This window comes from Rhynchophorus ferrugineus, unplaced genomic scaffold (assembly GCF_030347505.1).
Source record: "Rhynchophorus ferrugineus isolate W39M unplaced genomic scaffold, kcgeb_rfMv2 rfM5, whole genome shotgun sequence".
In the NCBI taxonomy this organism is placed as follows: domain Eukaryota; kingdom Metazoa; phylum Arthropoda; class Insecta; order Coleoptera; family Curculionidae; genus Rhynchophorus; species Rhynchophorus ferrugineus.
Window position 1 is genome coordinate 10167194 of NW_027472584.1, and position 12678 is coordinate 10179871.

General features: G+C 30.6%; 1 protein-coding gene across 19 annotated transcripts in view; it reads right to left on the minus strand.

Annotated features, from left to right (window-relative positions):
- The window catches only part of Cirl (Calcium-independent receptor for alpha-latrotoxin), a 608365-nt gene that overhangs the window by 83329 nt on the left and 512358 nt on the right, over window positions 1-12678 (minus strand). The window lies entirely within an intron of this gene.

Genomic DNA, 12678 nt, shown 5'->3' on the forward strand with positions numbered 1-12678 from the left:
TAGAATCGGTTGATGACAAAGTTTGGGATTACTAGGTTATGATATTGAGTTATTACTATAAGTGGCGACATATATATGTTAGGATCAGGACGTATTGAGTAATGTTACATAAAAATTAAAGGAAATAAAAGTCCACAAACAAAATTAAAATATCAATAGTTAACTAGTAAAAACATAATTTTGATTAAATAATTTTGAGTTCGAAAATTATTGAAATGTTGTATCTTATTCTTGAGAACCTATACTTTTAAAAATTATTTTATTGAATTATTAAGATTTATTGTGAAAAATCGGTACAATGCATTTTATCGTAAGTATTGTCCTTTGATAGTCGCTACTGTTTCTCATCTTTCAGACAATTTACGGGTTCTATCTTGAACAAACTATGTAACTTTGGAGACTAAAAGTAAATCACTGCCCAGTTAGGTCACAACTCATATGTCGGAGGAACAAGTAATAATCGGAAGCAGCAAGGTCTGAAGAATACGGCGGGAGGGGTAGCACTTCCTAATTTAATGTTTTCATTGGTTTTGCAACATATGGTCGAGTGTTGTCATGCTGAATAATAACATTGTTGAGTCTTTGCTTGTATTCCGGCCCTTTTTCGCACAGTACTCGGCTCAAACGCACAAATTGTAGTCCATAGCGATCCCCATTTATGGTTTCATCGAGTAATAATCTTCTTTGTCTGTTCAGAACACTCTTTATCTTCATTGCTAAAATCACCAGCACAAAAAGGTCGAAATCAGTCAGAAAAATGAAGCCTCTCAGTGAGGCTTCAACATGAAGTTGGTTACAAATATACCAGATTCGATTAATACACAGTAACATCACCTGTTTTAAATCCTTTAAAATTATATTGTAATTAATTTATAGACCTGATAATATTTCTAGGAAGTCTACGAATCGAAAAAACATGAATCAAATTTTATCCGTAATATTCAGTTTAATATAATATAACGTCTAAAATAATGATGCTTTAGTATACAAAAAATCGACGTTAACGTTGATTGTTTATCATCCCTTAAAATTTACCTTGAAAATATAGCTCTATACAAACAGAAATTAGCCTCTAGGCTCATTATTAAAGTTAACAAAACTCCGTGAGTTAATATTGAGTTACTGCACTTAATTCCTTTCTTTATTCTCTTTACCTATCTCTAGTCAAAGCTAATATTATATTACGTAATGGATTTGGTCGAGTTTATTTAAATATCTATTGAAAAATATACTGTTCGGTAAAATATAAACCATTTTTTGCTTTTGTACTTTTATAAAATGTTACAGCAAGCTGGTATTTTTATAAAATATTGATGGTTTAATACTATTTAATAACATTGTATTATTGGAAACTAAGTCAGTTCGCGATAACCATTAAACCGATGGCAAAATACATTTTATATTTCGTAAATAATTTCAGATTTAGCACTAAATTATTTATATTCGGCAGAATGGATTTTTTGCTTCGCGGCTTTTGAAATATTGTATCGATTCACTATCAAAAAAAACTATTTCCGATTATTTTTTTTTCTGAAAATGAAATATGTTGATATAATATAATGAATTCTCATCTGTCGTAAATTTACATCATTTCGTTTTTATTTTTAGATTAGGAAAGAGACATAGTTCACATAGACTTAGGTCAGGCGAATGGTAAATGGCTTCTACACAGGAAATGTTAAATTGTTTTAAATATATTGAAATATCAGATTGGTTCATCATTCATTAGAACATTTTGTATTATTATATTTATATTGATAATATCACACATAGAGAAAGCGATCTAATTATATTTAAATATATTTATAAAGATACAAATAAGTCATTATACTAAAATCTTTGATTCTTGACCAGTTAGTTTCAATTAAGATACGGTAATCGGCAGTTCCATGAAATTTATTGTTGACATCGTTTGACAAAACATACAGTTTTAGATAAAAACAAGTGACTATACAAAATATTAATAAATACAAACAGTATAAAATAATATATATATAATAGGTGACCAAAAATATGTGATTAAAAGATATAAACAAACAAGTACACCCTAACCTTCAAAAATCTAAACTAGTAGCTATAAGATTCAAATAACCTATGTGCAATAATTTAATTTTTTTTTTGGTTAAATTAATTTTGTTATTTTCAAAATAATGCCAGTCGATGAAAACGATAACCAAATCGAACGAATTGCGCGAAATCAATCGAACGAAATTCTAATTGATTTGCCGCCACCCACCGTATAGTTTAGATTTAGTCCCCAGTGATTGCTGTTGATGACTGGTGAGAATGCTCAAGCTCCTTATTTTTTTTATTATAATAGATATGCATACTTTAAACATTAATTAATTATTCCTGTTATGTTGCATTAATACAGAAGCAATAAGAGTTCGGGATAAATACATATATACATATAAATAAATAAATAAATAAATAAATATATACAGACAAATACATATAATACTCCTAAATTAAAATAAAATGAAACTGCTTAAGCTAAAATTAAGAGTAACAATTATATGCTATACAAGTTCCTGTGACTTGGTTCGCAATCTTCTGATTTCCTGCGTGTTGTCCAGTAACTGTATTGCTTCCACGTTATTGTGATTTAGTAACTTTATTTTATTCTTTAATGCGATATCTTGGATAACTTATTAAATACATTTGATTTCCAGGTTATCCTGTAGTTCTTCGTTGGTTACGTAGCGATAAACATTAGAAATTAATTGAATAACTTTGTTTTGTCAGCGTTGGATCACTAGTTAATTTGATGTTTTGATGCAACCCCATATTTGTACCCCATAGGCCCAAATTGGCTGTATGATTGACTGCCGATCTACTCTGTTCTTTATCTGTAATGTCTCCAATTTAACCTACCATTAAGATGAATGCGGAGGTACTCAGATGATGCTGCTTGAGGAATTGGGCATCCTTCAAATGATATAATTAGGTTCTTGTCATTTCGCCCCAAGGCAAACTTAATGCGGATAGATTCGAAATATATATCTTTTTCCGTAATAACTGTGCAAGTTAGTAAAGCTTCCAAGTACTGTTTCTATTGTTGTAGCGATATCAGCAGTGTAGAGCAGATCCCCAGGAAGTAGTGAGTATTGTATTACTTTCCTACCTAAATTGCATGAGACTCTTGGTATAAAACGGATTGTGGGCTAAAGTTAACTTATATTTTTATCGATAATACCGTTTCCTACAAATGTGATTGTCTAAATATTTTAGTTGAAGAGATTCTTCCAAATTATCATTAGCATAAAATTAGTATTTTTAAACGATACATTCTACATTCAACTAGAATATACTGAATTAACTGTCAGGGTTGATCATGAAGGCTAATCTGTCATGAGAAGTTGATGCAGAATTTGAGCTTAACCACATTTGGACTAACTGATTTATCACAATTCACGGAAAAAAGTGAGAGCCAACTGCAGAAAACTACTCTCTTTTACATATTCTGCAGTGGGTAAAAGTTATAGTGACAAACCGTTTGGAGAATTTCTTTCAAAACTATATAGTCAGATTTTAAACCAGAATTGATTGATTGAACATTTATCATTTAAAGTTATGTGAAATACTCACAAAAAAGTTTTTTTCCTTCGGTCATAGTAAAGAAAAATATTGTTAGATTGAAGTGAAAATGTTAAGTATTTGCTTGCAGTAAATCTGTACGTCCTAAATTAAAATGGAAAAGACAAAAATGCATTAAAATCAATGGTTAGAGTCGTTAAAATAAAATTCAAATAATAAAAAGAGAATAATAACACCTTTCAACAAATCCGATATAAAAATGATATCGTTTTTCGAGCATTTTGTTGTTTTTATGATAAAATTGAATGAAGCTTTGTTCATGTTTGCGTTAAAACAACTATGTAGATTTTTGAGGGAACAAAAACGATTTTTTTAGTTTCCCATTATGTACAAAAAAAATCATTTAGACCCAACAAAGTACATCATCTTTTACCGAAATCGACAAAGGCCCCGGGGGCAAAAAATAATATTCAATAATGAAGCAAAAGAAATTCAATTTAAATATCAATGTTCCCTAGGTCCGTCTCTGATATCCGTTCAGCCAATGGTAATACGTACATTTTTATTTTTGGTGAATTTTTTTGCGAGCTCTCCTCGAACGCAAAGTGGCAAGAGAAGAAAGATTCGCCCGTATCGATTTATTCAGGGGATACCGATACTAAAGGGGGGTTCCTTTTACCGCATTCACCGCCGTTTCATCATATTGACACTACTGCCTGAATGGTTTTGTTCAGTTGAACCATGCATTCGAGAGCAAATCGTGATTATTTTTATTGGAATCAAGAGTCGATTTCGGGATCCTACCCTCGAATATATCTTTGCATAATCTGGCTTCTTCTCCGTTTTCTAATGCCTCGGGCGAAATTATGGCCATCTTCTCCGCCCATTTCTCTCTCTCTCACACTCTTTCACCCCCCTTCTCACTCCCATGCCTTTCTTCTACGTTTCTTTTTTTTATTCGAACGCGAATTTCGTGTAGGTCCCTTTCAGTTATCGTTGGCGCTTTCTCTCTGCCAGAAAATTAGTTTCTCGGCTTTAATTAGAACTAAATTTCGGCTGGGGTCAACTTTACTGTTAATTATGAATAATATTATGTCATTTATCTTTCACAATCACAAATAAAATACTAAATAAACGGTAAAATTGTTTATTTAGTTTTCAAGTATTAAATAAATTAAGATATGTTTTAATTTCTGCCTCGATTTTAACTTTTTGAAGCTGGAGGTCATCTCGGATATAGTATGTCCAATAAAACGACCATCAAATTTTCTGACGCAGCATTAACTTAGAATTTAGGTTTATAACGTTTGCCGGTTTGTAACATTTAATAAAAATTTTGAAAAATTTTGTAGACATATGACAACAGCGTCGACCAATATCAACACAAATGGAATATTACAGACTGATTCGGTGACATATTTCCACGCATGATTCTCATCATTTGTTATTTTTAACCGGGGTAAAGTGAGAAGGAAAAATCTTCTTCGAGTTTAAAATGAATTTTACACTTTTGTAAACCGCATTTAACAGTATATTCGACGTCAACTATGATATGCATTGGCTTGGTTTTATCGGAATGACTATATACGTCATGCTGTAACCAGTGAAGGAAAAAATTACCATATTTACAAATATATTAAACAATAAAAAAAAATTGACTAAAATTTTTTATCTCTCCATTCTTTATATTTCTATACCACTTGAATGTTTGATGTTAGGACGAGCATCAATAATTAAATATTATATAATCATCGGCAGTCTTCATTTCATTGGTTTCTAGTTTAAGTAATTTCTCAACAGACAGTGTTAAGCTTAGCGAGTTTTTAATTTATCAAGCGATAAACAAAAATAGATATATAGTGGATAGATGTTCGAGAAATTTCCTTGACGTTTTCGCCAATATTACAAAAATGCTTAAAAGTAAGTATTCCTTTAATAATATTTAGCAGAACAAGAATCCATCTATAAAAAAGAAGTGTAGCCGAAGACGTTATGTGTGAAAAGTGACATACATACTTTAGTGTAGGAAATGATTATATTATATCTGTCTTTTCTTGCTTTATTCAATTCCTTTATGTTATTTTATGTATATGAAATGTTGCAACGGGTTTTAACGGAACAGTAGGATCTTATGGAATTTCAACTGAAACTTCATTTTTATTAAAATAAGTAGATGGTAGTCTTTAAAGTCTTCTGGCAAATCTGGAAAAACCGTATTATTTATTCAAAACCCATATGACCAACATATAATATCCCAAATATGTCGCCGGCAAAAAAATATTGCTTCAAAAAGCAATATTTTATCAACACGCAAAATTCCTTTTTATTCATTTTTTTTTCACAATAACAAAAGTTGCTTCACCCAAAATGCTATAATTCACAAACTAATGATCCGACAGCTGTCAAATTTATACACGCATCTTACGAGGGTCAATTCTAGTAGCGCCTTCTATGTGTCAGGCCGGGGACTTTTCAATTGACTTGTTAACAGCACAGAAACATTTCTCAGGGAACAATGTAAGTATAGAGTAGAGGCGTATATTAAATCATTTTAAGATCACAAGATTAACAATATTAGTCTTATTTTGCATCCACACCTCGTATCATATAATATACTACGATAATTCCACCGAATATAAATTAGAACTGTTTAATTATAGGGGTAGCTCAAGCTGAAACCTATCTTGAATTTGTTTGGGGGGTATATCTCTCCTGCCTCAATTACATCATTAGTTTTAAAGGGTTTCTGAAGGTTTCAGTCATTTCATCATATTACTCCCCCTTGGAACGTTTTATTTGTTGAATCATGTATTTATTCAAGAGCAAATTATAATTATTTTTATTGGGTGGGATCCTCAAATCGATTTAAAGCTTTTCGAAATAATCTGCCCCCTTATCTAAACGTCCTTTAAGAAGGATTTCTTCTCCAGTGAGTGAATTTATTTATACAGGTCACGGCGTATATATTTTTAATTGGATGAGAAATTAAAATGTATCAATTGGTGCGGTAATTCAGCTGTTAAAAGAATGTTTTAGTATAAACCATAAAACTAGAACTTAATGATTTATACAGTTAATTTAGTATCTGATAGTTAATTAGGGACAGATGTTCGAAAGAAAGCCGAATTACAATAAAAGCTTCTGGCTTTTATTAACCGATATTAAAGCAAGTAATCATTTTATTATGTCGAGGTGTTAAACTTGAATAAACCAGATAGGAACATAGTAAAACCAGGTCTAGTATAATGTGTTCTTATATTAGATAAACCAATAATGACCTGGTCAGGAAAAAAAAACCATTAAGCGTAGAGTAAAAGCGCCTGAAACTTCCGTCCTCATAAAAACGGTTTTATTCAAGATATCTCTCCATCAAATGCCTCGGCTGACTTTTTCAAAATTATTTCCTCTTAGATAACTAATATTTATTTTGCTCTAAGCTATCGAACGAGATAATTGATTAAAACTTCCACTTTAATTATGTTAACTTTCATAATTGTTTTGGTAACCAAACTTATCGATCATTGATCAAGTTGACATCCCCCCCATAACGTCCGAAACGGGAGGTCTTTCTAAAAAATAAAAGATTATATAGCGAATATAACAAGAAAATGTATTTGGTACGAAATAATAATGATAGTTGTTAGAACAAAATATGTTGATGATATATGAAACTAAATAACGCTTTGAAATATCAACGATTAAATATTTAAAAAATAAAAATAAAGTGGATTTAATAACGAAACACAAAAACAGAGTGGCCTGAGAGATGAGATTAGTATCTAGTACAATATCGCCTCGACATAAGACTTCAATAACAACAAAAAAACTATAAAACAGTAATAAACTGCTGAAAATTGAAACCATGAAAATACACAAAATATGGCATTAATGATATTATCAGACGATCAAAAACAAATGAGAAATAATTAGGTACAAGATTCACTCATTTCAATTATCTATTTCCATAATAAGAAACAGTTTGGAAAAAATAAATATCTTAAATGATAGTGTATCATTAATTTCAAAGGTCTCAGAAGCCTTGAACCGTTAACCAGAAAACACGCGTAACAACCATAATGTCCCATTTATAATATAAAAAAATGTTGTGAAATAATTTTCTTTCCTGTTATTAATAATTTTTACCCTTGCTTTATTGCTTGGAAAGTTTATCAGTTAGTGGAATCTCTTAGAGAAATTGCGAACGTTGTACGTATATATATATATAGGCAGCTACTAATGTATTTATGGAAATTTTATCGTAATTTTAGTCTTGTATTCGTTTCAAACGTTTCCGGTTTGTCCGATTCTTATTTTTCTTAAAGTAATTATCTCGGTAATGATAATTATATCCAAAATTGCTCTTACTCGCTATTATTATTAGTGCTCATTATTAAAACTATTAGATTTATGCCAGGATTTCATGATTTACTTCATTATTATCACATAGAATTATTTAGATATTAGTTGGTTGGTTGATTTATATTTGGTTTTAACAGATATATTCAAATAAAATAACAAAAGTGAGGAATGTTTCATGATTAGAGTCTGTATACACTGAATAACTTAAAAACACTAAATGGAAAACTAGTATTGTATGGTGAGAAATCTCAAAACCATCCAATTTTACTAGTTAGGTTATTTAGCATTTATTTTCATTGATACTTTTTACGTTATTACAAATACGTATTGCTGATTGAAATACATGCAAGCACCTAATTCTAACATTGTGTTTTTAGCTATATTTATGGTAGACGTATAAAAGAAATCGATTTTTTGAATAGTGAAATTACGACTTTTGCCACTAATACGACAGAGAAAAGGTTCTTTATTGTTTAAATCAATTTCTTCAATTAATCAATATCATACTTTACTACTTATAATATAAAAAATGTTGTGAAATGATTTTTTTTCCTGTTATTAATAATTTTTACCCTTGCTTTATTGCTCGAATAGCTTATCGTCAGCAAAATCTCGTTGTAAAATGGCGAAAGCTGTATGTATATAGGTAGCTACTAATGTATTTATGGAAATTTTACCGTTAATTTTAGTCTTGCATAGCTTCTAATGTTTCCGTTTTGCCGGACTTCTATTTTTCTAAAACGAATTATCTCGCTAAGGATAATTATACAAAAACTTGTTCCGAGTTATTTATACCGTTAATGTCGTAAAAGGGGGTTGAGAAAATATTGTTCCCCTTTTCTCCGGTTTTATTAATATAAATTGCGTGTTATTTCTAACTGCGACTCTTAAATTAAAAAATTCTAATGCAGTTTTAAATACAATGTGAAATAAACACATTATATTCTCACGATTATTTGTTAAAAATTAATATTGCACACGCACTAAATTAATTAAACACAAACTTCATTTTGGTTTTAATTAATGGAAATGGATCAAGATCTAACATGATGTATACTCTATTCAAAATAAAAGCGAACTCACGTCATGAAGATGTTTAATATATTTCCTATCGTAATTTTATATTTTACTTAGTGGAAAAAACAAACAACATTGCCAACGTAGTAAATTATTGGTCAGTGCCCGGTAGACCAAGATTTGATGATGACTAATAACACTGGACTAATTTTAGAACTAAGTGTTGTTATAAAAGTATATTTTATATTAAAATTAAAAATACAGAAAATGTTTATAGATTTTTTTTCTCTGCTCTTTTTTTATATTAAACTAATTCATTATACCAACATAAAAAATATATAGTATAATTTACAACCAATCGTATATTTCGAAACAATGTTATGCTGAAATATATCTTGAACAGTCTGTTATAATGAGCGTGAAGACATATAAGACAGTATTTCCTATGTAATAAAATTAAAGGGAAATAACAATAAAAGGAAAAAAGGTCCATATATGTAGTTTATACCACACGTGGCACACAACGATATAAATAAAATTATATAAATTAAATTTTGTTATATATATATACACATAAATAATACGGGATATGAGAAAATCGGTTCAAAATAACAGTTTATTTATACCAAAATAAGTTTGCAAGATCATTTGAGATTTGTGTAGGCGAAATTTTAGGTTTCATAAAGTTTTGTGTACATTGGGTTTCGTAATGGTTAACAGTGAAAATGGGATTGAAATGATTTTGTGCCTCGTGTCATCATCAACCAATGAAGAGGTTAAGAAATAGCGTGAGCTCGATCTTTCGGCTTCGACACGAAATTATGGTCAGAAATTGAACAAAAAAAGTGTTAACTTTAATTTATCTTGGGATAGAAAAGAGCGAATTGTTACAGCTTTCAGTATATTTGCCATATTTAGCCATATCTCTGAACTTAAATTTCTTAAATGACTGGAGGGCAATTTGTAGGCATTCTGGAAGATGAAGATACAATATAGTGAACAAGATATGTTATCCATTTCCGTTAATGTATCAAAAACTTAATATATATCCTATATGCGTTTTTTTTAATCTGAAGCTTTATTGTGAGAAATCGGTAAAAATTTTTTTAAAAAGTATTGCCCATCTACTTTTTCCTATCTTTCATGCAATATACGGAGTCTATCTTGAAAGAACAATGTATCTTTTGAGGCCATATCCACAAATCGATCCATTTTCGGTACCTTCGTAAGAAGTGAAGCGCTGCTCAGACAGGTCATAACTTATATATTGGAACAAGTAGTAAGCAGAAGGAGCAAGGTCTGGAAAATATGTGGGGTAGCACTTCCCATATTAAAGTTTACAAGTATGTTTTCACCGGTTTTGTAACATGTAGTCGAGCGTTGCCATGTTAAAGAATAACAGTGCTGTGTCTTCGCTCGTATTTCATTCGTTTTTCGTGAAGAGCTCGGCTCAAAAACATATACTGTCATCAATGTATATTATTGTATGCAATAGCGATGTCCATTCATGGTTTCAACGAGTAATTCCCTCAAATCATCGTCTTAATTTTTTTTTTGGCTATCCAGACTCTTGTCTTCGGCGTCAAAATCACCATTTTTAAAACATATTTACATGTTGAAATCAATGGAGCATAATTGGCATATGCTTCACACAGCATTCGATGACCTTCAGGCGCCTTCTTCTTCAAATTAAAGGAAAAAGTAAAACTTCCTGCAAACGCCGTTTACAAATTCAGACATTTTAACGCACAAATGTACCCGATGCGATTTATACACAGTAACGTCATGTGTTGCAAATCCTTTAAAATTAATTTATAGACCATGATATATTCAAATATCATTTGTGATATATATTTATTATCAAATATCAAAACAGTGTAACGGTAATCAGACAATTTAAATCAAATCAGAGAACATTTCAAACATAGAAAATTAGATTTCATATACATAATTACGTTACAAAGTGATAACGATGGATTATATTAGCGTAGCTTTTAATGGTTTAGCAAATATTGATGGTGATATCTAAAATTAAATCCAAAATAGGATAAAACGGAAATACGAACGGAAATCGTTCGGAACTTTGGTTATCAAATGCATGATAAAAACGGTTACGCATCGTATTTGATATTTGACTATGGCGATACGTGAGAATAAAGCATTGAAATATTTAAATCGAAACAACATTACGTCGAGGCATCCCGTTACGAACTCGGCCTCAAAAATAAACATCGTTTCATGAAAATATCACCCTTAATGATATACAAACCTTTTCCTTTCATTGTTATTGTAGAAGCCTAAATAAAACGTGTTAATCCGAGAGACGAAATTTTCGAGAAACTGAAACTAATTACTAATTATAACTTTGCTTAACAACAAATAAATTGCTTTTTCGCTAAAATCTCTCGTTTAAATTAAAAATGACAATAGACCGGCTTAAAATCTCAATTAATAAATTTAAATCGACTCTCGACAAATACCGCCATTGAGGAAATTAAATTCGTGATTCTTACGGAAACCGACGAATATTTTTGTTTTAGTTAGCGGAATTATTTGCGGTGTGAATTAGATAAAACGAGTATCTTGATTGATAACGGAATAACGACTATTGTTCTTGAATAGATTATCAAAAATTATATGGAGAGCGAAAATCGTATTTGTAAAGCCATTTTGTAAGGTCGGTTTTCGCTGAATATCGATAGATAATTATTGTTCCGTATAAGCGTGTGGAAGTTTATATTTCTGCTCTATAACAGCGAGCGTATTGAAAGGGTGTAAATAGGTAGAACAAACGTATAATCCAAGCGACATTGAACTCGAGAATATGGCGCAAAACAGCCATAAAAGCATAAACTGAAAATTTAACCATCAAAATCGAGCATATAATCAATAGCAATGCTCTAAACCATAATTTATAGACATGTTGCCACACTATTCGATTACAAATATATGATTATTTCAATTCATTCGAAATACTTTAATAAAATATAAAATATTGGTTTAACTTTTTCATTAATATTTGAACCAATTGTGAGGTATTTTTGATAGATGGTGTCATATATATTCATATCAAAATTCTGTAATTTTACTGAAGTAAATCACATATTTTTTCAGCTTCTAAGATTCTGAACTGCTATGAGTCTATCCTCGAATTTTTTTTTACTAAATACATCCTACATTCGATATGTCTCGTACAATCTTAATTTACAAATTGAATAAAATAAAAAGCAAGGCTGTGGCACGTTGCTGTGATTTAGCAACCTTGTTTTATGTTTAAGGACGAAATCTTGGATCACTTCGTCTATCCATTTGATTCCGAGATCATGGTGCAGCTCTTCGTCGGTTACGTAGCGATAAGCATTGATAATTAATCGTAGAACTTTATCGTGGGTGGATTTGATATTTTAGCGCAACCCCATATATTGCATCCCATAGGTTCAAATAGGCTTTATGATAATGGACTGATAAACCAATCTCTTTGATTTTAGATCATGTTGGGAGTATCTCCCGACTAACTAGTACAGTTGCTTACTACCATCGAGATATATTCCGAGATATTTAGCTGATTCTCCTTGAGGAATCAGGCATCCGTCAAGTAATTAGTAACATTACATTAGTAAGTTTTTGTCAATTCGCCGCAACGCAAAATTAACGTGGACATATTTGGAGCTATTATAGTGTATTTTCTAGTCTCTAGTCCATTTGTAGATCTTGTTGGCCGCTACTTGTATTCTTTCTATAGCAATTCTAGAAAATGCCGTTAAA